Source organism: Dendrobates tinctorius, unplaced genomic scaffold (genome assembly GCF_039654945.1).
Source record: "Dendrobates tinctorius isolate UK_male_01 unplaced genomic scaffold, ASM3965494v1 ptg000015l, whole genome shotgun sequence".
Classification (NCBI taxonomy): Eukaryota; Metazoa; Chordata; class Amphibia; order Anura; family Dendrobatidae; genus Dendrobates; species Dendrobates tinctorius.
The window spans coordinates 45,701,078-45,726,249 of NW_027361683.1; positions in this window are offsets into that span (position 1 = coordinate 45,701,078).

The window sequence follows — 25,172 nt, forward strand, 5'->3', positions numbered from 1 at the left end:
CATGTATTGATGGTGAAACAAGATGAAAACACAAACACAGGCAGGAAAATAGGCTGAGCAAACTATGGGGCCAAAACTAACTATAAAGGATAGGAAAGGAAAGACACTGTCTGCAATCTGCCAAAAACCCTACAAAAATAATGTCCAACACTTCTGATAACAAAATTAACCCTGAAGTCACTAGACTTCTCCCACTATATCAGCACTCTGAAATATTCTGAGACAGAGCAAAAAAGAGGCCAATCCAATAAGGGACTAAAAAGCAAACTGGCAAATACAGATAAATAAGAGCGGAAATTCAGCACAGCCCCAGCCGGCACTGGCCGAACACACAAAAAACTGAACAGACCAACAAAATCAAGTGTGAACATTAGCAAAAACACTTAGCTTTGAGAAGGCTGGAACAGAGCTGAAAACCAAGACCTCAGAAGCCAGAAGACATCACCAGCACTGACTTAGGGCGTCGGCTGTCTTAAATCCAGTCTAAGATTCCTGAGGTTCAATCGTCATCCTCATTATCAGCTGGTATTAAATCAGCCTCACTACCTCCTGTTACCACCAGAGGGAGTCTGGAAGGAGAACTCATTACTGTTGGACCAGAGAATGAACTCACAACAGTACCCCCCCTTGAGGATGGGTCACCGAACCCTCATCCACGCCACCAGGCCGATCAGGATGGGCTCGGTGAAAAGCACGAACCAATCTATTGGCATGAATATCAGAGGCAGAGACCCAAGAATTATCCTCCTGGCCATAACCCTTCCATTTGACCAAATACTGGAGTCTCCGTCTAACCAAACGAGAATCCAATATTTTCTCTACCTCATATTCCATATTGCCTTTAACCAATACAGGGTCAGGAGGTGCTGCCATAGGAACCACTAGCTCAACAAACCTCTTCAACAGTGATTTATGAAATACGTTGTGGATCTTGAACGTAACTGGAAGAGCCAATCGAAAAGAAACAGTATTAAGAATCTCCAAAATTTTATAAGGTCCAATAAATCTTGGCTTAAATTTTGGAGATGCAAGCTTCATAGGAATATTTACCCACTTTAAACCGGGGACCAATGGTCCTTCGTCGGTTGGAAAATCACTGGGCCTTTTCCTGAGAGTGACAACTTATCCACTACTTGGTCCCATATCTGCTGCATTCTCTCAACCACAGTGTCCACACCTGGGCAGGACGAAGATTCCACTTGCCCTGAAGAGAATCGAGGATGAAACCCAAAATTACAGAAAAAGGGTGACATCAAAGTGGCAGAACTAGCTCTATTGTTCAGAGCGAATTCGGCCAAGGGAAAAAATGAAACCCAATCATCCTGATCAGCAGATATAAAACATCTTAAATAAGACTCCAAGGTCTGGTTTGTTCTCTCCGTCTGCCCACTAGTCTAGGGATGAAACGTGGAGGAGAAGGATAACTGAATTCCCAGATTGGAACAAAAGGCTTTCCAGAATCTGGAAACAAACTGGACTCCTCTGTCCGACACAATGTTCTCAGGAATCCCATGTAACCGAACCACCTGTTGTAAAAACAAGGGCACCAACTCAGCGGAAGATGGCAACTTTGGGAGTGGTACAAGATGCACCATCTTCGAAAATCTATCACAAATCACCCAGATAACAGTCATTCTCTGAGAAACAGGAAGATCAGAAATAAAATCCATTGAGATATGAGTCCATGGCCTCTTGGGCAACGGCAAGTCATCAGCTACCCACTAGAACGAGAACAGGGTTTAGACCGAGAACAAGTCCCACAGGACTGCACAAAATTCCTGACATCACGAGATAAGGCGGGCCACCAAAAAGACCGACTCACCAATTCTCTGGTACCAAAAATACCTGGATGACCAGCCAATGCGGAGCAATGAACTTCAGACATCACTCTCTTTCTCCACTGGTCAGGAACATACAATTTTCCCATAGGGCAATGCTCAGGTTTATCCTCCTGAAATTCCTCCAGGGTGCATCTCAAATCGGGCGAAATGGCAGAAAGAACTACCCCCTCACCTAGGATGGTAGTAGGCTCGGTCACATTAAGAGAATCAGCAAAGAAACTCCTAGAAAGAGCGTCTGCCTTAACATTCTTAGTGCCTGGAAGAAAAGAGACCACAAAATTAAAACGCGTGAAAAACAAGGCCCATCTAGCCTGTCTGGGATTCAAGCGTTTTGCCGACTCCAGATAAATCAAATTCTTGTGATCGGTGAGGACCACAACCTGATGTCTGGCTCCCTCCAACCAATGTCTCCACTCCTCAAATGCCCACTTCATGGCCAACAATTCCCGATTCCCCACTTCATAGTTGCGTTCAGATGGGGAGAACTTACGAGAAAAGAAGGCACAAGGATTCATCTTAGAAGTCACAGGGTCTCTTTGGGACAAAACAGCTCCTGCACCAATTCAGTAGCATCTACCTCCACCTGAAATGGAAGTGAGACATCAGGTTGCCGTAAAACTGGAGCTGAAGTAAATCTCCGCTTAAGCTCCTGAAATGCTGAGACAGCCTTAGAAGACCAATTCAGCACATCAGCTCCCTTCTTGGTCAGATCAGTCAGTGGTTTGACAATACCAGAAAAATTACCTATAAATTTACGATAGAAATTAGCAAAACCCAAAAACTTCTGGAGAGCCTTCAAAGAAGTAGGCTGAACCCAATCAAAAATGGCCTGTACCTTGGCCGGGTCCATTTTAATAGTCGATGGAGACAAGATAAATCCCAAAAATGAAATCCTCTGTATACCAAAGAGGCATTTCGATTAGAGTTGAGCGACTTTTGGTTTTTTAGGGTCGCGTTTCGTTTCGTGAAATCCGACTTTTCCAAAAGTCGGGTCGAGCAAGATCGTCCGATTATAGGGAAAAGTCGGGGTCGTCCCGAAACACGAAACCCAATGTAAGTCAATGGGGAATAAAAGTCGGCAGTGAGAGGAGGACAGGAAACACACCTACAGTGCCCATTTGAATGCCAAAAGCATAAATTCTTCTTACTTAAGCTTGTCAACCTTAATTAACTTCATAATACAAGTTACGCACTGAAAAATGGGGATTATTTGGCTAAAGTTGTGGGGGGGTAGGGCTGGCTCCAGGTTTTCATGTGCCCTGGGCGAAAGAGCGCCCCTTTAACACATACCACAACTCATCATGCTCCGATACGGCAGAGAAATAGCGGTATAGTACAATGAAAAATACTTCACTTTTTACATCTCATGACGAAGCCCATCTATTTCTCCATACAGAATCATTGGTCCCATATAATGTTTGAAACAGTATGTGATGAGCTCCACATAATGCTACAGTATATGTTGGTCCCCATGGATGAAGCTCCACTGTCTTATGGGCCCAAATAATGCTCCAAACATAATGGGCCCCATTTCTAATGCTCTAGTGTATAATGGGCCCTGTAAATGCTGCTCCAGTGTCTGATGTCCACCTTTGGAATGTTCCAGTGTATGGTGGGCCCCATCTATCATTCTCCAGAGTATAGTGCTCCCCAAAAATTGCTGTCCCAACATTGAAAACAATCAAATAAGTCTCCTCGCTAGGGAATCCCTGTACTTGTCTGGACTCCTCGTCGTCCCCATCTTCCATCTCACTGCACAGTATTTCAACTTTGCAAGTGCTGTGATCCTGAGCAAGCAGGGGGGGGCCCACTCGTTGGCGACGGCACTGGCACAGGGCCCCTGATAGTACGGTGGTGTGTCTGATGGCGGGTGAGCCGAACCTGCACTTTCATCTGCAGCTTCCTCTTTGTCACCGTGTAAGATGGAACTGTATATGGGAAGGGTAACCTGAGTTTCATCAGGGTCAGATTCAGGCCGTGTAGCGTGCGAGGGGAATGTAGTGGTCTGGGTCAATGTACCAGCAGATTCATCGAGCAGTGGCTGGGCATCAGTGCACTTGTGTCGCCCCCAGGAGTACGGTCGCCACAGTGGCATTACCTTCTTCCTAGGGAGTGTGATGTCATGCTTGGGAGCAACGAACGATATCTCTAGCAGGTTAACAGATTGGGCGGCGTTATTCCCACGAGTCATGACCCTCCAAACAGCGTTCATGAAGGCAAAGTGTTTGTTTTACGTGGGCAGTATGGTTGCAAAGCTGAACCTTAAAGGAATGTCCAGAAGGGCACCACCAGGAGTGGAGCCTACGGTTAAATTCGACTCCACCTGGGAAACCTCAACCATGCCAGCTAGAGAACAGATGCACACATTGCAATTCCGTTAACGAACGAGACTCCGTCATGCCCCGCGGTCCGAGTCCGGCTTACTAGAGGGACACGTGAGGCTCTGGCACATGAGATTGGCCAATAACTGGTGTGTCATGCCATTACATGTCCGTGGCTGCATGTGCGCTACACTGAAAAGGCCAGCGTTTGTCGCTTACAGGTGCAGATAACCCACTGAACAACGTTAGTGATGGGGATCACTGATGACAATTATTACCCGCGAACAATGATTTCCCAGTAAGTGCAGGTCAACCGCAGTTCCGGAATTAGGCCTAACCGTCATTCCTGAAAAAATGAAAAACTTACGTGTGCAAACCACAGGTGCTGTAGCTTGCTTAACAACTCGCCAGCCGTTCTCACGCCCAGTATGGATTGCACGTGATTGCACAAAGGTTAGAAAGGGTACCGTATCCCCGGATAACATGTATGGATAGCGTACACATTCAAAATATATGTCTGTACATCAGGAGGCAGGCTCAGATGGTGTTAGGCCCAGTATGGATTGCACGTGATTGCACAAAGGTTAGAAAGGGTACCGTATCCCCGGATAACATGTATGGATAGCGTACACATTCAAAATATATGTCTATACATCAGGAGGCAGGCTCAGACGGTGTTAGGCCCAGTATGGATTGCACGTGATTGCACAAAGGTTAGAAAGGGTACCGTATCCCCGGATAACATGTATGGATAGCGTACACATTCAAAATATGTCTGTACATCAGGAGGCAGGCTCAGACGGTGTTAGGCCCAGTATGGATTGCACGTGATTGCACAAAGGTTAGAAAGGGTACCGTATCCCCGGATAACATGTATGGATAGCGTACACATTCAAAATATATGTCTATACATCAGGAGGCAGGCTCAGACGGTGTTAGGCCCAGTATGGATTGCACGTGATTGCACAAAGGTTAGAAAGGGTACCGTATCCCCGGATAACATGTATGGATAGCGTACACATTCAAAATATATGTCTATACATCAGGAGGCAGGCTCAGACGGTGTTAGGCCCAGTATGGATTGCACGTGATTGCACAAAGGTTAGAAAGGGTACCGTATCCCCGGATAACATGTATGGATAGCGTACACATTCAAAATATATGTCTATACATCAGGAGGCAGGCTCAGACGGTGTCAGGCACAGTATGGATTTGACAGCCCAGATTACACAGCGGAGGAGCAGGGAGAGGTAAAGATTGCAAATGCTGGGGCCCTGCCCAAGCAAGGGGGCCCACTCGTGGGCGTCGGTACTGGCACTGGGCCCCTCATAGTACGGCGGTGTGTCTGACGGCGGGTGTGCACCACCACCGTCAGAGACACTTGATTGCACTATGAGGGACCCTGTGCCAGTGCCCGCACCCAAGAGTCGGCCTACCCACCTGTCCAGGGCAACGGCACTCGCACGGTGTCGTGCGCTAGGTGGTGACCCCGGCCATGGGGGGGGAGGCAGCACAGTTAGGGAGTTTTAGAAAGTGGTATATGTTGATGTTGGACATTCAGCTGATGCAAAAGGCGAAATAGATGAAGTCCCAGGAAGAGGTGGACCAAAGCAAGCCATTTTTCTGTCACCCTATGTGTCATCAGGGGAAGGTGGGACAAAATCCTTGGAAACCCATGCATGGTTCATTTTAATGAAGGTTAGATCATCCACATTTTGGGTTGACAGACGGGTCATTTTTTCTGTCAGGATTTATCCAGCTGCACTGAAGACTCTTTCCGATAGCACACTTGCAGCTGGGAAAGCGAGCTCCTGTAAGGCATATTGGGCCAATTCAGGCCAGGTGTCCAGTTTAGCGGCCCAATAGTCAAAGGGGAATGACCTGTGTGGGAGAACATCGATATGGGAGGAAAAGTAGTTTGTAACCATAGTTGACAACTGCTGTCTCCTGTCACTTTCCATCAATGCAGTATTACCAGTTGTGTGAGCGGTATTTGAAAAATCAGTCCACAACATTGTCATGAAACCCCTGTCTCCAACGCCACTTCTGCTGTGTGCACCACGAACACCTCTGCCAAGCTGCCCCCGGCCCGTACGGCTCGTGTGAGAACCATCACCGCTGCTGTGTGCTGGGAATGCTTCAAGCAACCGATTTACCAGAGTTGCTTGTTTATTAGCCAATATTAGGTCAAGGTTCTCCTGTGGCATGATGTTTTGTAATTTGCCTTTATAGCGTGGATCCAGGATGCTGGCCAACCAGTAGTCGTCATCGTTCATCATTTTGGCAATGCGTGGGTCCCTTTTTAGGATCTGCAAGGCATAATCTGACATGTGGGCCAATGTTCCCGGTGTCAATGATGCACTGCGAGTGCTGGTTGGAGGAGCACTTTCTGGCAAATCCACATCCCTCCAGTCACGCACAAACCCTGTACCAGACCTTGCCACGCCAACATTTTCACTTGCCCCACAAGATGCATCCTCCTCCCCTAAGTAATCATCCCCATCATCCTCCTCCTCCTCCTCTTCTTCCTCCACCTCGTCCAGGAGAGGTCCCTGAGCAGACAATGGCTGAATGTCATCAAGGATTCCCTCCTCCTCTTCCTCCTCATCAACATTGGCTGCAGACGCCTGCTCCTTAAGGTGCGTCAAAGTTTGCATGAGCAGACGCATAAGTGGGATGCTCATGCTTAGGATGGCGTCGTCTGCGCTTACCAGCCATGTGCATTCCTCAAAACACTGAAGGACTTTACAGAGGTCTTTCAGCTTCGACCACTGCACACCTGTCAACTCCATGTCTGCTCTCAAAGTGCCTGGCCGTGTATCCTCCCACAAATGCATTATGGCCTGCCTCTGCTCGCACAGCCGCTCCACCATGTGCAGGGTGGAGTTCCACCTTGTTGCAATGTCGATAATGAGGCGGTGGTTGGGAAGGTGGAGCAATCGCTGCAGCTTCTGCATACGAACGGAGTGTACAGGCGACCGGCGGATGTGCGCGCACAGTCTTCGCACCTTCTGGAGCAGGGCTGTTAACTCCGGATAATTTTTGAGGAAGCACTGCACCACCAGGTTCAAGGTGTGAGCCAAGCAAGGTATATGGCTGAGTTTTGAAAGGGCTATGGCTGCCACAAAATTACGGCCGTTATCACTAACTACCTTGCCTGCCTCAAGATGTACACTGCCCAGCCATGACTCAGTTTGTCGCTTCAAGTACTCGGCCAGCACCTCGGCGGTGTGTCTGTTGCCCAAACACATCATCTGCAACACAGCCTGCTGACGCTTTCCACTAGCTGCTCGATAGGGGGACACATCGTGTGCAACAGTGGCAGCTGCAGATGGAGTGCTCGTACGACTGCGCTCTGTGGACGAGCTTTTGCTTCTGGAGGAGGAGGAGGAGGAGGGTCGAACGCCTACAGCCAACTGTTTCCTATACCATGGGCTAGGCAGCACTGTCCCACCACCGCTGTCCCCTGTGGACCCTGCATCCACCACATTAACCCAGTGCGCAGTGATGGACACGTAACGGCCCTGGCCATGCCGACTGGACCATGCATCAGTTGTGAGGTGCACCTTTCCGCTCACTGACTGCTTGAGTGCATGGACAATGCGGTCTTTCACATGATGGTGGAGGGCTGGGATGGCTTTGCGAGAGAAGAAGTGGCGACTGGGTAGGTCATAGCGTGGTACTACATAGGCCATGAGTTCGCGGAAAGCTGTGCTTTCCACCAACCGAAAGGGCATCATCTCATACGAGATTAGTTTGGCAATGTGGGCGTTCAAACCCAGTGTACGCGGATGAGAGACTGAGTACTTTCTTGACCTACTCATAGTGTCTGGGAGGGTGAGCTGGACTTGAGAGCTGCATATGGTGGAAGTAGCGGTGGACAGGGCGGACTGAGAGAGGGTTGATGATGGTGATGGAGTTGGTGTTCTTTCTGATGGCCTAGAATCAGTCTTTCGTTGATATAACAGTGGGATTCCCTGACTGCTGTGGCCTTGCAACGACACCTCAACATTTGCTGCTGTGCTAAACGGTGGGCTTACAGTGGGGGAAACAATGTAGCGTTGTTGACTACCTTCTTTGTGATCAGTTGCACATGTGGCACTTGAGGTTTGGTGTTGTGTCCACGCTTGCAAGTGCATGCTGGTTAAATGTCTAAGCATGCAACTGGTATTCAAATTTTTCAGATTTTTCCCTCGGCTAAAGGTCTTTGCGCACTTCTTACAGATAACCTTGGCCTGATCATGAGGATTTTGGTCAAAAAAGTGCCACACTGCACTCTTCCTACTTTGGCAGACATTTTGCGGCCTAGCACGCTGTGATCTTTTGACCCTCTGGACAAGCTGTCCAGCAACTCTTTTGATGTTTGGAACCTGTCTTTGGAGTGCTCTGGGCCTGCCAGATAACAGCTGTTGCGATGTCGATGTCTGCTGTGGATGCTCCTCATCTGAGCTATTGGAAGCAGCACCCTCTTCCCCCAATGGATGCCAATCTGGGTCAACAACTGGGTCATCCATCACCTCCTCTTCAATGTCATGTGCACCTTCCTCTGTGTCACCGTGTATGGTGGTATAGTGTGCGGGAAGGGGCACCTGAGTCTCATCAGGGTCAGAATCTGGCTCTGTACACTGCGAGGACAATGTAGTGCTCTGAGTGAATGTACCAGCAGAATTATCCATCAGCGGCTGTGCATCAGTGCACTCCATGTCAGATTCATCTTGGCCTGGGTAATTCACCATTTGACTTGATAATCCAGGCATGGTATGTGAAAACAGCTCCATGGAGTAATCAGTAGTATGGCCGGTGTCATCCTTCAATCTTGGTTGGGGTGAAGGACACAAGGAAAGGTGTGGTTCATGAACATGAGCCTCCAATGACGACTCAGTGCTTTTACTTTTTACAACTGAAGAAGAGGAGGCGATAGAGCTGGAGGCTGAGTCAGCAATGTAAGACAAAACTTTTTCCTGATGCTCTGGCTTTAAAAGCGGTTTGCCAACTCCTAGAAAACTAAGCATTTGAGGCCTTATGTAGCCAGACGATGACGCAGGCTCAACACCTCCTGCATTCGTTCCTATTTTGCTCTTGCCACTACCATCAGATCCACCACCAACACCATCATTACCAGCTGCCAACCCCCGCCCAATTCCACGGCCTCTTCCACCAGCCTTCCTCATTTTTGGTAGAAATGTAGACAAAATCCAACAAACTATATAGTAATGTAAAACATGGTGTCTATAGGACAAGGGAGATTTTGAATTTCTGCAGACACTTGTGGACACTGGACACTTTTGGATTGTGTGAGGCCCACTGATATCTGAGCGCTATGTCACAGGCTCGATGGCACAGCTGTGACAAAAGTGACGAGAGGATAAGGGAGATTTTGAATTTCTGCACACACTTGTGGACACTGGACACTTTTGGATTGTGTGAGGCCCACTGATATCTGAGCGCTATGTCACAGGCTCGATGGCACAGCTGTGACAAAAGTGACGAGAGGATAAGGGAGATTTTGAATTTCTGCACACACTTGTGGACACTGGACACTTTTGGATTGTGTGAGGCCCACTGATATCTGAGCGCTATGTCACAGGCTCGATGGCACAGCTGTGACAAAAGTGACGAGAGGATAAGGGAGATTTTGAATTTCTGCACACACTTGTGGACACTGGACACTTTTGGATTGTGTGAGGCCCACTGATATCTGAGCGCTATGTCACAGGCTCGATGGCACAGCTGTGACAAAAGTGACGAGAGGATAAGGGAGATTTTGAATTTCTGCACACACTTGTGGACACTGGACACTTTTGGATTGTGTGAGGCCCACTGATATCTGAGCGCTATGTCACAGGCTCGATGGCACAGCTGTGACAAAAGTGACGAGAGGATAAGGGAGATTTTGAATTTCTGCACACACTTGTGGACACTGGACACTTTTGGATTGTGTGAGGCCCACTGATATCTGAGCGCTATGTCACAGGCTCGATGGCACAGCTGTGACAAAAGTGACTAGAGGATAAGGGAGATTGGATTGCTTTTAAAAAAGCAGTTTGCGGAGCAGTGGGTAAACAGCAATGCAGGAATGTCAGGAAGCCTTAGAAGGCAGCCCAACAACCAACACCACTGATACACCACTATATAGCCTCCCCTTGCACTGCACACACAGTGACTGGTGTGTTGTACAGGCCAAATCGCTAGCAGCAGAAGCAGTTTTTTTTTCTTCTCAGCAGAACAAAAAAAAAAATTGGGATTGCTTTTAAAAAAGCAGTTTGCAGAGCAGTGGGTAAACAGCAATGCAGGAATGTCAGGAAGCCTTAGAAGGCAGCCCAACAACCAACACCACTGATACACCACTATATAGCCTCCCCTTGCACTGCACACACAGTGACTGGTGTGTTGTGCAGGCCAAATCACTAGCAGAAGAAGCAGTTTTTTTGTCTTCTTCCCTGCCTAACGCTCTCCCTACAGAATCAGCAGCAACCTCTCCCTATACTGAGATCGGCAGAAGTAAGATGGCGGTCGGCGTGCACGCCCTTTTATACCCCCTGTGACGCCCACCAAAGCAAGCCAATCACTTGCATGCCCTTCTGAAAGATGGTGGTGACCCCTGCCTATGTCATCACGTTGTCCACAGTGTCCGTGGATCCTGATTGGCTGAAAAAGAGCGCAAAACAAACTTTTGAAACGCGACTTTGGCGCGTAAGTCGCCGACCTCGTGGCCGACCTCATCCTAGGGTCGGCGACTTTTGAAATTTTTCGACCCGTTTCGCTCAACTCTAATTTCGATCCCTTAACAAACAGGGAATTCTCCCTCAAAATCCGGAACACAGTCCGGACGTGTTCCACATGAGAATCCTAATCACTAGAAAAGATCAAAATATCATCCAGATAGATGATCAAAAACTTATCCACAAAGTCACGGAAAATATCATTCATAAAGGACTGGAAGACAGAAGGGGCATTAGTGAGCCCAAAAGGCATCACCAGGTACTCATAATGTCCCTCCGGAGTATTAAACGCCGTCTTCCATTCATCCCCGCGCTTGATGTGAATAAGATTATACACCCCCTGAGGTCAAGCTTAGTAAACCAACAGGCACTCTTAACTCTGGAGAATAAATCAGACATCAGAGGTAACGGGTACTGATATTTAACCATCATCTTGTTAAGGGAACGATAATCAATACACGGTCTTAATGAACCATCTTTTTTGGCCACGAAAAAAAAAACAGCACCTAAAGGTGACGAGGATGGTCTAATATGACCCTTCCTTCTCCAACGACTCCTTAATATAGGATCGCATAGCATCATGTTCGAGTACTGATAAGTTGAAAAGCCGACCCTTGGGAAATTTACACCCAGGCATCAACTCAATTGCACAGTCATAACTCCTATGAGGAGGCAAAGACGCAGACTTGCTCTCACTAAATACATCAGAAAAATCGGCTAGATAATCAGGAATATCATGAGACTGAGGAGAGGTGGAGAAAACAGGAGCATCCCTAAGAACACACTGACAGCCCCATCTCACCACAGACCCAGATTTCCAATCCAAAACATGATTATGAGTTTGCAACCAGGGAAAATCCAGAACAATAGTATCATGCAAATTATGCAGCACCAGAAATTTACAATTTTCTTGGTGGTCTTGGGCAACTCGCATTATCACCTGGGTCAAAAACTGAGGTTTATTCTCTGTCAAAGGAGTGGCATCAATACCCCTCAAAGGAATAGGCGTCCGCAGAGGCATCATGGAAAAACCACAAAGTTTAGCAAAGTGCAAATCCATCAGATTCAACGCTGCTCCAGAATCCACAAAAGCCTTAGTGGAAAACGTGGATAAGGAGCAGATCGGAGTAATTGCCAAAAGAAAGGTAGATTGTACACCACCCACAGCAAATGTGTGTGCAAAATGTTTCTCTCGTTTAGGGCAGACAGAAATAGTATGAGAGGTGTCTCCACAGAAAAAACACAGCTTAATACGCCTTCTAAACTCCTGACGTTGCGCCATAGACAAAACCCCATCACATTACATAGGTTCAGACATTTGTTCAAAAGGTGGCAGCGCCTCCCATTTAGTTTTATGTTCACGTAAACGCCGATCAACTTGAATGGCTAGTGACATAGAATTATCCAGACCAGAGGGAACAGGAAATCCCACCATAACATCTTTTACGTTCTCTGAGAAACCCTTCCGAAAGAGAGCTGCCAATGCACTATCATTCCATGTAGTAAGGACCGCCCACTTTTGGAATTTTTGACAGTATAACTCTGCAGAATCCTGACCCTGGTTTAATGCCAACAGGGTTCTCTCAGCTTGATCAACAGCATAAGTTCATCATACAACAACCCTAAGGCTTGAAAAAATGCATCCACATTAATCAAAATAGGATTTTCAGGTGTCAGAGAAAAAGTCCAATCCTGGGGATCACCGCGCAGCAAGGAGATGACAATTTTCACCTGCTGCACAGAGTTCCCCGATGAGTTAGGCTTCAAGGCCAGAAATAATTTACAATTATTCTTAAAATTCAGAAATTTAGACCGATCCCCAGAGAACCCATCAGGAGTGGGGATCTTAGGTTCAGCAGCATGTGACTGAATGAGGTAGGTGGAAATTCCCTACACCTCAGCAGCCAGTTGCTCCACATGATCAGACAATTGCTTAATCTCCATTGGAAAAAAAGAAAAAAAAAATCCTCCTATGGCCCCAGAAAAAAAAAAGAGGAAAAAATATATATTAAAAAAAAAAAAAATTCTGACACTTTTCCTTTTTTTTTTTTTTTTTTCTTTTTTAAACAATTTTCTCCTCCTTTTGAGTACCCTAGAATCTGCGGTATGGCTGGTGATTCTGTTATGAAAAGGTTACCGAGGAGGACAACAAAAAGCCAAGTCCCAGAAAACCAGAGAGGTTGGTAACTATGCAGATTGCAGATCCCTGATCCTATCCACACAACTAGCAGTAGCAGTGGAGCGTTCCTACGATGACCTAGATGCCTCGTCGCCGCCGGAGGACTACATAAGCCTAAAGCAAGAAAAGGGGAAAACTAACTGCCCCAGAGCAGACCCCAAAGGAATAGACAGCCCCCACACATGTATTGACGGTGAAACAAGATGAAAACACAAACACAGACAGGAAAATAGGCTGAGCAAACGATGGGGCCCATATTCTGAGACAGAGCAAAAAAGCGGCCAATCCAATAAGGTACTAAAAAGCAAACTGGCAAATACAGATAAATAAGAGCGGAAATTCAGCACAGCCCCACCTGGGACCGGCCAAACACACAAAAAACTGAACAGACCAATAAAATCAAGTGTGAACATTAGCAAAAACACTTAGCTTTGAGAAGGCTGGAACAGAGCTTAAAACCAAGACCTCAGAAGCAATCACCAGCACTGACTTAGGGCGTCGGCTGTCTCAAATCCAGTCTAAGATTCCTGAGGTCCAGTCATCATCCTCATTATCAGGTGGTATTAAATCAGCCTCGCTACCTCCTGTTACCTCCAGAGGGAGTCTGGAAGGAGAACTCACTACTGGCGGACCAGAGAATGAACTCACCACAATACTCCCTCTTCTTCACATTCTAGAATGCTGCTTGGCTGGCCCCCTCTTTCCAAGCCAACAGATTCAAAGAACAGAAGTAGAGACTGAGATGGCTCCTGTACAGGGCTCTCTGACTGCCTGGGCAATTTGGCAGGTGGTGAAGAGACAGATGGTTGCTCTTCAGTGCTCTGGCCCTGAGAGGATGTGGAAGTCATTGACGTCGATGCGTTCACTGCCATCCATCTGACAACAGCTTCAATTTGTTCATCCCGCAGCAGTGGGGTACGGCGAGGTCCTACAAAGCTGCGCATAAAGGACTGTTGCCTGATAAAACTGGGGGATGCTGGGTCACTGGTGCCCGCAGCAGGCACAGAATCCCCACGTCCTCTCCCTGCTGAATCCCCACGTCCTCTCCCTCCTGCAACTCCACGCCCACGTGCCTTACTCCCTGCCTTCTTCATCTTGGTAGACTGATAAAGATAGGCAGAAAACTAAAAAAAGGGGGGCTTAGTGTGCTTATTCCTGAACAGCTGCTAACAGGAATAAGAAGCACTAATTTTATAAAGTGTGTGGACTACACTTTAATATAAGCTACTGTGGCCTACACAACTGTAAATTGGAGTGCTTGGTGAACTTTTTTTCCTTTTTCTCAAAAAAAAAATAAGGATGTGACAGATGTGAAAGGGATAGTATCACAAACTTTTTGGAGCTATTACAATGCAGGAAGCAAACCTACAATGCAATAGATGAGGCTCCAAAAAATAGGGTAATACTAATCTGGCTGGGCCTGCAGGGCACAAGTCAGCAAAAAGGCTCCTCTATCTACTCATATGTAGTGTTTGCAACCAACCAATGTAGATGGATACGGATGGAAGCACACTAACATAGGAGAAAAAAATCAGGAAAAATGAGCTGCAAAAAATAAAAAAAAAGGACTACGTATGAGGCAGTGACGCACGCTGAGCAGACTACAACCAGACGTGGCTGCAGAACACACTACAACGTGAGCTGCACTCACACACAGAGACCTCTGAGACAGCCAAGAACAGTGCAGATAACTTGGCACTAGCACTGAAAGGCTGCCTACTACTAGTGTTTGCAACCAACGTATATGGATATGGATGGAAGCACACTATATAGAATTTATGAAAAATAAAAGAAAAATATGTATGAGGCAGTGACCCACGCTGGGCGGCCTACAACCAGACTTGGCTGAAGAACACATTACACAGCGTGAGCTGCACTCACACAGCCCTTGCAGACAGCTGTGAACAGCGCTGCTAGGCAAAAGAAAGCTACAATGGTTGATTATGTAGCCTGGGTAAAGCACAAGATTATTTTGACAATCGCTATCTCTAACTGTCCCTCAGTCTTCAACAGCAGCCTGTCCCTAACTGAATTCACAGCAGAGTGAACCAGAAATGGCGGCTGCGGCGGCTTTTATAGTGCATCATGACATCATTTCAGCAGCCAATCACAGCCATGCCATTAGTTAACATGCCTAAATGCCTAACAGGATGTGCCCACACTTCTGAAGATTCCCATTGGCTGAAGCAAAGCAAACTGGCTCATAGCATTATGGGAACTTCCGATTCCGGTATCCGATATGCTAAAAGTATCGGAACTCAGTATCGGAATTACGATACCGCTAATATCGGCCGATACCCGATATTTGCGGTATCGGAATGCTCAACACTAGTTATGAATGTTTTCACTTTTCTCCTGAACTAAAAGCGTTTGAAAGTCAACCTCTTCACAATGTGTTTGGGAAAATTACAGAAGCAGAAAAATGGAAAAGATTTCAAGCTTGAACATTTCCAACCTGATATATGCGTGTTCGTTCGATATGGTGGTCTTTGCTATTGGGCCTGATTGTGTTATGAATGTTATCACTTTTCTACTGAACTAAAAGCACTTGAAACTCAACCTTTTAAAATCCTGTTTGGGATAATTAGAGGAGCAGAAAAACGCAAAAAAAATTCAAGTTTGAAAATTTCCAACCCGACATATGAGAGTTTCTTTGATCTGGTGTTCTTTGCTATTGGGCCTAATTGTGTTATGAATGTTTTCACTTTTCTCCTGGACTAAAATTGTTTGATACTCAAGCATTTAAAATCTTGTTTAGGATGATTAGAGGACCAGAAAAACAGAAAAAATTTCAAGGTGGAACTTTTGCAACCAAAGATATGAGTGTTTGTTCGATATAGTGTTCTTTGCCTGATTGTGCTATGAACAGTGTTGAGCGATACCATCCAATACTGAGAAATATCGGATCGGATGGGATCGGACCAATACCAAAAAGTATCGGGTATTGCCGATTCTGATACCGGAAGTCCCATGCAAGTCTATGGGACAGAAATATCGGAATTAAAAAAAACCCTTTCTTTCCTTGTACATCCAGTTCGGGAGGGGGGAAGAGTGTGGGCTGTGCATGGGCGGACACTGTGCGTGTCTGTGTGTGCGGGCGGGGTCCGTACGGGCCTCTTAGGGGCCTATGAGGGCCTCTCGGGGGTCTGTGCGGGCCTGTACGGGCCTCTCAGGGGTCTATGTGGGCCTGTCGGGGCCCTGTGTGGGCCTGCCGGGGCCTGTACGGGCCTCTCGGGGGTCTATGCGGGCCTGCCGGGGCCCTGTGCGGGCCTGTCGGGGCCTGTACGGGCCTCTTGGGGGTCTATGCGGGCCTACTGGGGCCCTGTGTGGGCCTGCCTGGGCCTGTACGGGCCTTTCGGGGGTCTATGTGGGCCTGCCGGGGCCCTTTGCGGGCCTGCCGGGGCCCTGTGTGGGCCTGCCGGAACCTGTACGGGCCTGCCGGGGGCCTGTGCCGGCTGTCGGGGTCTGTACAGGCCTCTCGGGGGTCGATGCAGGCCTGCTGGGGCCCTGTGAGGGCCTGCCGGGGCCTGTACGGGCCTCTCGTGGGTCTATGCGGGCCTGCTGGGGGTCTGTGCAGGCATCGTCCGATGGGACTACAAGTCCCATCGGGCCATGCCTGCTACAATGACAGTGATTCACACATTAGCCAATGATGGGACAGTAGTAGCCCCATCATCCGGCTAATGTGTTGAATGTAAAAAAAAACATACATACTACATTCATACAACATACATACATACTACATATATATTACATACATACTACATATATACTACATACATACATACTACATATATACTACATTCATACAACATACATACATGCTACATATATACTACATATATACTACATTCATACATACATAAATACTACATATAAACTACATATATACTACATTCATACAATATACTGTACATACATACTACATTCATACAACATACTATATACATACAGTACTTCATATATACTACATTCATACAACATACATACATACATACTACATTCATACAACATACATACATACAACATACTACATACATACTACATATATACAGCCATACAATATACATACATACTACATACATACATACATACTACATACAATACATTCATACAATACATACATATAGACATACAGTACATATAACAGAGTACATACTCACCATCACTTGTCACTTTGTTCCCTGAAGCCAGTGTAATCTGTGGAAAAATATGAAAATAACAAACAAGCGATATACTCCCTGATCCGCAGAAATCCATGAGTGTCCCACGACGATCTCCTGTGGAGAATAGCAGCATCAGCTGATGCCAACCGCTCTCTGCGGGCCCCAGGAATACAATGACGGGAGGTAGGTATCTTTCCGCACTGTATTCCTCTGCCACTGTAGAAAAAAGTCCCTAGTCTCACTTTATGGCAAAGCTGCATGGGAACCTTCTCACACAGCAATGCCATGTGTTATGAATGATTTCACTTTTCTTCTGAACTGTTAGGCATCGAGTTTCTCCCCCTGCACAGGGGGAGTCTCGAGCCATGTCCTCTGCCGTCTCCCATTCTTCTGCAGCCGCAGAGGTTCCTGCTCAGTGGAGATGTCAGTCCCAGCGTCTTGCCCAGGCTAATGCTAGACATCTGGTTACTCCTGCAGGCTCAGCTATTCTACCATACATGAGTCAGCGGAAAGTAGATGCTTCTGGGACTAAGTCCTGCCTTTCTCCTACTGAGCATGCCCGTGGGACGACCTCTCATTAGAGGTCGGAGGTCACATGCTCAGGTCCTATTGCTGCTCCGATTGGACCACCAGGAAGGTCCCGGAAGCCTGCAACTATAAAAGCATAGCATGGCTGCCCGGCCATGCGCTACTATAGAGAAAGATATAGACCATGTGGAGTGAGTGTTGTATGCATGTATGAATGTCTCAGGTGAATGACTCATTATGAAACCCCTACACTTGGTATGCATGTGTTGTGTAGCCTAGCCTGCTAGCACCCAGGCTGAGATCCAGGTAGAGGCAGAGTCAGAGACTGGAATCAGCATCCACCGGTGGCTTTGTCTGTACGCCACGGTGCACATAATCTGCACTCCACGGTGGTCAGCGTCCATTAGAGGTGTCCGCAGGTGCGACACCGCACGAGCAGTAGGTCTAGAGGGACTCGGACCTTATGTCCCTGGCGCTGACTTCTGTGACCATATACTGAGCACTCTCTTGCCGAGTACCGTGAGTTTTAACAGACTCAGGCACTTATGTTTTGCGGTACTGCAGCTCTGTGAAGTAACAGAGTCCGCTCCTGTTCACACTGGGTGATGTTAACCCGCGTGTGACCTTTTGTATACCGCTGTATACATCCGCCATTGCTAAGCAGCAGTTTACCACCTCTGCATGGTGGACCCCGGACCGCGAACGCACCTTACTATTATTTTATTATTTGGTGCGTTCCGCCAGCCCTAACATTTTATTAGCGCCTGGGTCTGGCTAGTAATGGCGGACGAACAGCAACTGCAGCAGTACATTCAGCAGCTGGAGGGTAGGTTGGCGGCTCTTGAGCGCACAACCACAGCCGTGGATGTTACCGCAGTTGCTGCTCAGGCTGCTAGTGTGGCTGCAGCTGCTTTGTCCACTGCCATCCCTGTTCTGGCATTATCCCGCCTCCTGCTGCCAGATAAGTTTTCTGGTGATAGCCAGTCTTGTAGGGGATTCATGAGCCAGTGTGCGATACACCTTGAGCTCCTGGCAGCACGTTTTCCCTTAGAGCAGGCCAAGGTGGGATTCATAATATCCCTCTTGTCGGACAGGGCATTGGAGTGGGCCACGCCGCTGTGGAAGTGCGACGATAGTGTGGTGCAGAGTGCTCCGCAGTTTCTGAGCACTGTGAAACAGGTCTTTTTGGAACCTCAAGTCACCCAGGATATGGCACTCCAACTGCTGGCTTCAACACAGGGTTCGTCCATGGTCAGCCATTTTTCCGTCCACTTCCGGACTCTAGAGTCTGAGTGGGAGTGGCCGAATAAAGTCCTCTTTCCGGTTTTTTGGAGGGGACTGGCTGATCATGTGAAGGATGCCCTGGCCACCAGGGAGATTCCCGCCACACTGGAGGAGCTTTTAGCAGTTTCCACTTGCATCGAGCTTCGTTTTAACGAGCGGGGGTTAGAGCAAGCCCAGTGTAAGCGGAGGTTTAGGCTAGCTCCCACCTTCGCTGAACCTCTGTAATCTCCTGGCCAGTCATCCGAATCATATGTGACCATGGTGGTGGCGCGAGCGGGTTCTAAGTCCCGGACCGCTCATGCACGCATGGTTTGTTACATCTGCCGACAGTCAGGACATCTCGCCTCCAGATGTTCTTGGCGTTTGGAAGAACGTCCTCGTTTAGTGTCCTTGGGAGCTGGTTCACTAGACGCAGCAGCATCATCTTCTAAACAGACATTTAAGGGGATAATTAACATTGGCCCATCTACCCATATGGTAGAGCTTTGCATGGATTCCGGAGCGGAGGGCAACTTCATGTCTTCTACCTTTGCCCGACGCCACTCAATTCCACTAGTTATGCTCGCCAAGCCAGTGACCATACGGGTGATAAATGGGTCAACACTACCATCGCAGATAACCCATCAGACCGTCCCTTTTACTTTATCCATGTCTCCTTCCCATCAGGAGATCATCTCCCTGCTTGTCATTCCCAAGGGAATTGATGAGGTCCTCTTAGGAATGCCGTGGCTATGGTATCACTTCCCTCATATAGAGTAGTCCTCAGGGAGAATTCTGGGATGGAGTAAATCCTGTGTTGGTAGATGTCAGAGGGAGTGCATTCAAGTTGCTACTACTGAGGTACCCGCAGATCTTTCCTCTCTTCCCAAGCACTATTGGTCCTGTGCGGATGTGTTCTCCAAGAGGGCGATGGAAACCCTTCCGCCTCATCGCCCCTACGACTGTCCTATTGACCTCTTTCCTGGTGCTGAGCCTCCCCGTGGTCGAGTTAATCCTCTCTCTCTCCCAGAGACAGAGGCTATGTCTCAGTACATCTGGGGGAATCTGGAAAGGGGCTGTATTAGGAAGTCAGTGTCACCTGCAGGGGTGGGGTTTTTCTTCGTGCAGAAGAAAAACAGAGAACTATGGCCATGCATTGACTACACGGGTCTTAACGCCATCACCATTAAGAACAAGTACCCTCTGCCCCTGATATCTGAGCTTTTTGATAATTTGCGGGGAGCGAGGGTCTTCACTAAGCTGGATCTGCGGGGTGCTTACAACCTAATTCGCATCCGTGAGGGAGATGAATGGAAGATGGCCTTTAACACGGGCATTATGAATACCTGGTGATGCCCTTCGGGCTCTGTAATGCTCTGGCCATCTTCCAAGACTTTGTGAATGACACCTTCCGAGATATGCTCACCACCTCGGTCGTAGTCTATCAGGATGATATCCCCATCTACTCTCCAGATATAGACTCTGGAAGGATGTTTGCAAAGTCTTCAATCTCCTACAGGCAAACTCCCTCTATGCCAAGTTGGAGAAGTGTGTGTTTGAACAGGAGTCCTTGCCTTTCCTGGGCTATATCATCTCAGCCCAGGGGTTGGCCATGGATCCTGCCAAACTACAGGCGGTGATGGATTGGCAGGAGCCTCAGGCGGTGTAGCGCTTTATGGGATTTATTAACTACTACCACCAATTCATCCCGTGCTTCTCGACTTTGGTAGTTCCTTTGGTTGCCCTCACCAAGAAGGGAGCAAATCCTAAACTGCGGTCAGAGGAGGTCTCCAAGACCTTCCTCTCCATCAAGCCTCACTTCGCTAGCGCTCCCATTTTACATCGCCCCAATGTGGATAAGCCATTTATTTTAGAGGTGGATGCCTCGTCCGACGGTGCTGTTCCAAAAGGATGCTCAAGGTCGGAAGCATCCTTGCTTCTTCTTTTCCAAGACCTTCTCACCGGCGGAGATTAACTATTCCATTGGGGACAGGGAGTTGCTAGCCATGAAGTTGGCCTTTTTTGAATGGAGACACTTCCTGGAGAGGGCTCGCTATCCCTTCCAAGTTTACACTGACCACAAAAATTTAGTTTATTTACAAACTGCCCAGCAGCTAAATTCTCGCCAGGCTAGATGGTCCCTGTTCTTCTCCCGGTTCCATTTCACCCTCCATTTTCTCTCTGAAGAAAACATTCGGGCCGACGCTCTCTCCCGCTCCATAGTGTCATCAGAGGAGGAGGAGGAGGAGCCTCGGTTAATTGTCCCTCCAGAGAGCCTGAGAACTGTGGGCCCGGTTTCGCTAGAGTCTGTGCCACCGGGCAAGACTTTTGTTCCATCTAATTTGCGACCAGAGGTTCTCTCTTGGTCTCATTCGTCCAAGGTGGGTGGATATTTTGGGACCAAGAGGACATCTGAACTCCTGGCGAGGACGTACTGATGGCCGCATATGGCCCGTGAAGTCGGAGAATATATTTGGGCGTGTGCTTCCTGCGCCAGGAATCGGTCTCCTCGGCAACGGCCTGCTGGGTTACTTTACTCTCTGCTGGTGGCAGACAGGCCCTGGGAAATTGTCAGAATGGACTTTGTGGTGGGCTTACCTAAGTCTTGCGGCTGAACCGTCATCTGGGTGGTCACTGACCATTTCTCCAAAATGGTGCACCTAGTACCTCTCCCTCGGGTACCATCCGCACGGGCCTTGGCAGCGTTGTTTATAAAGCATGTCTTCTGCTTACATGGTATGCCAGACAAAATTGTCAGCTATCAGGGTCCCCTGTTTGTGTCGGCTACTCAGCATTGAGCTGAATCTCTCTTCAGCTTACCATCCAGAGACGAATGGGTTGGTAGAGAGAGCCAACCAGACTCTGGTTACTTATTTGTGGCATTTTGTTTCGGCCATGGTAGTGTCCTTGCTACCATGGGCAAAGTTTGCGCTGAACAATGCCATAGCCGATTCCACCGGACAAACCCCATTTCTCCTTAACTACATCCGTGGGTTCCTGTGCCCATGCTCGTGTCTTCCACTGACTCTAGGGTGGCAGACTGAGCAGTGGAGGCACGTGACATTTGGGACCGCACACAGGATGCTATCCAGGCCTCCAAGGAGAGAATGAGGGTTTCCGCCCCTCTCCAACCTTTGCTCCTGGTGACCTAGTGTGGCTCTCCGCCCATAATATCAGACTATGGGTTGAATCCTCTAAGTTTGCTCCTCGCTTTACAGGTCCCTTCAAGGTCCTTGAGCAGGATAACCCTGTGGTCTACTGTCTGGCTCTTCCTCCACACCTGGGTCTCACTGACACCTTATACTTGTCCCTCCTTAAGCCCGTTCACATGTCCCGGTTTTTGGAGCCATCAAGCTTGTCCTCTGACGAGTATGAGGTGAACGCCATCGTGGGGTGTAAGGTGGTACAGGGCAAAAAATATTATCTAGTGGACTGGAAGGGTCATGGTCCAGAGGACAGAACCTGGGAAGCACATTCATGCTCCTCAGCTCATTGCAGCTTTTGAACAAAGTGAGGCCCTAGGAGGGGGTAATGTTAGGCATTGAGATTCTCCCACTGCACAGGGGGAGTCTCAAGCCATGTCCTCTGCGGTCTCCCATTCTTCTGCAGCCGCAGAGGTTCCTGCTCAGCAGAGAAGTCAGTCCTAGCATCTTGCCCAGGCTAATGCTAAGCATCTGGTTGCTCCTCCAGGCTCAGCTATTCTACCATACATGAGTCAGCGGAAAGTAGACGCTCCTGGGACAAGGTTCTGCTTTTCTCCTAATGAGCATGCCCGTGGGACAACCTCTCATTAGAGGTCGGAGGTCACATGCTCAGGTCCTATTGCTGCTCCGATTGGACCACCAGGAAGGTCCCGGAAGCCTGCAACTATAAAAGCTTAGCATGGATGCCCGGCCATGCGCTAATATAGAGAAAGATATAGACCATGTGGAGTGAGTGTTGCATGCATGTATGAATGTCTTTGGTGAATGACTCATTATGAAACCCCTACCCTTGGTACGCATGTGTTGTGCAGCCTAGCCTGCTAGCGCCCAGGCTGAGATCCAGGTAAAGGCAGAGTCAGAGACTGGCATCATCATCCACCGGTGGCTTTGTCTGTACGCCACGGTGCACATAATCTTCACTCCTCGGTGGTCAGCGTTCATTAGAGGCATCCGCAGGTGCGATGCCACACGCTCAGTAGGTCTAGAGGGACTCGGACCTCGAGTCCTTGGGGCTGAGTTCTGTGACCATATACTGAGCACTCTGTTGCCGAGTGCTGTGAGTTTTAACAGACTCCGGCATTTATGATCCGCGGTACTGCGGCTCTGTGACGTAACGGAGTCCGCTCCTGTTCACACCGGGTGACGTTAACCCGCATGTGACCTTTTGTATACCGATATATACTGTACATCCGCCATTACTAAGCAGCAGTTTACCACCTCTGCACGGTGGACCCAGGGCTGCGAACGCACCTTACTATCATTTTATTATTTAGTGCATTCCGCCAGCCCTAACATGAACTAAAAGCATTTGAAGCTCAACCTTTTCAAATCTTGTATGGGATGGTTAGAGGAGCAGAAAAACAGAAAAAATTTCAAGTTTGAACATTTCCGACTAGAAATATGACTGTTTGTTCAATATGTTGTTCTCCATTCATATTTGCTATTGGGCGTGATTGTGTTATGAATGTTTTCATTTTTCTCCTGAACTAAAAGCATTTGATAATCAACCTTTTCAAATCTTGTTTGGGATGATTAGAGGAGCAGAAAAGTTAAAAAAAAATTCAAGTTTGAACATTTCCAACCATAGATATGAGTGTTCCTTCAATCTGATGTTCTTTGCTATTGGGTCTGATTGTGCTATAAATGGTTTCACTTTTCTCCTGAACTAAAATCGTTTGATACTCAACCTTTTCAAATCTTATTTAGGATGATTAGAGGAGCAGAAAAACGCAAAATAAATTTCAAGTTTGAACATTTCCAACCAAAGATATAAGTGCTCGATATCGTGTTCTTTGCTATTGGGCCTGATTGTGTTATGAATGTTTTCACTTTTCTCCTGAACTAAAATCGTTTGAAACTGAACCTTTTGAAATCTTGTTTGGCATAATTAGAGGAACAGAAAAAAGGCAAAAAATTTCAAGTTTGAACATTTCCAAACAGAGATATGAGTGTTTGTTCAATATAGTGTTCTGTGCTAATGGACCTGATTGTGTTATGTTTTCACTTTTTCCTCAACTAAAAGCGTTTGATACTCAACCTTTTCAAAGTCCTGTCTTTTGGGTACTGAGCATGCCCATGGGACGATCATTGGAGGTTCTCATTGGAGGTTGGAAGTCACATCCGCAGGTCCCGTTCCTGCTAGGATTGGTCCACTACTGGGAAGGTCCCAGAAGGATGCCGCTATAAAAGAGTCGCATGGCCGCTCGGCCATGCACTAGTATAGACTCTAATGGTTAGTTGTGTGTGATGATGGATGCTTGAGACTGGTGACTGACTCATTGAGAAACCCCTACCCTTGGTTGTGTTTGTGTTCAGGGTTAGTGTTTAGAGTCAGCGCCGAGTAGTGGCACTGCCTAGCGCCGCAGTGTCCCAGGCTCCTCTCACAAAGTAACGCAAGAGTGTGCCATCCATTATGAGGCACATTGTGCTGCATACTGCAGCGTCCATCAGTGCGCCACCGTGCGCTGATATAGCGCTTTCCAGTTAAGCGTAAGCTGGTTAGTGGCATCCGCCAGTGCGGCGCTGCATGCACCAGTAGCGGTGCTACCTTTCTTTATTCAGTCCTAGCATCACAGTTGCAGTGTCGAACGCTAGTGGGACTAGAGGGACTCCAACCCTGTGACCTTGGGGCAGAGTCCTGTGTCCCTTTACTAGCGCTCACCCTGCCAAGCCCTGTGAAGTTAACAGGCTCCGGCTTTGACTTCTGCGGCTCTGCAGTAACAGAGTTCGCTCCTGTGCACACCGAGTCAGTGGTTATCCCGCCGGTGCTCAGTTAGTGTCCGCCATTGCTAAGAAGCAGTTTACCACCTCTGCACAGTGGACTCCTGGCTGCGAACGCACTTTACTATTATTTTATTATTTGGTGCGTTCCGCCAGCCCTAACACTTTGTTATTGGGTCTGATTGTGCTATGAATGTTTCACTTTTCTCCTGAACTAAAAGCTTTTGA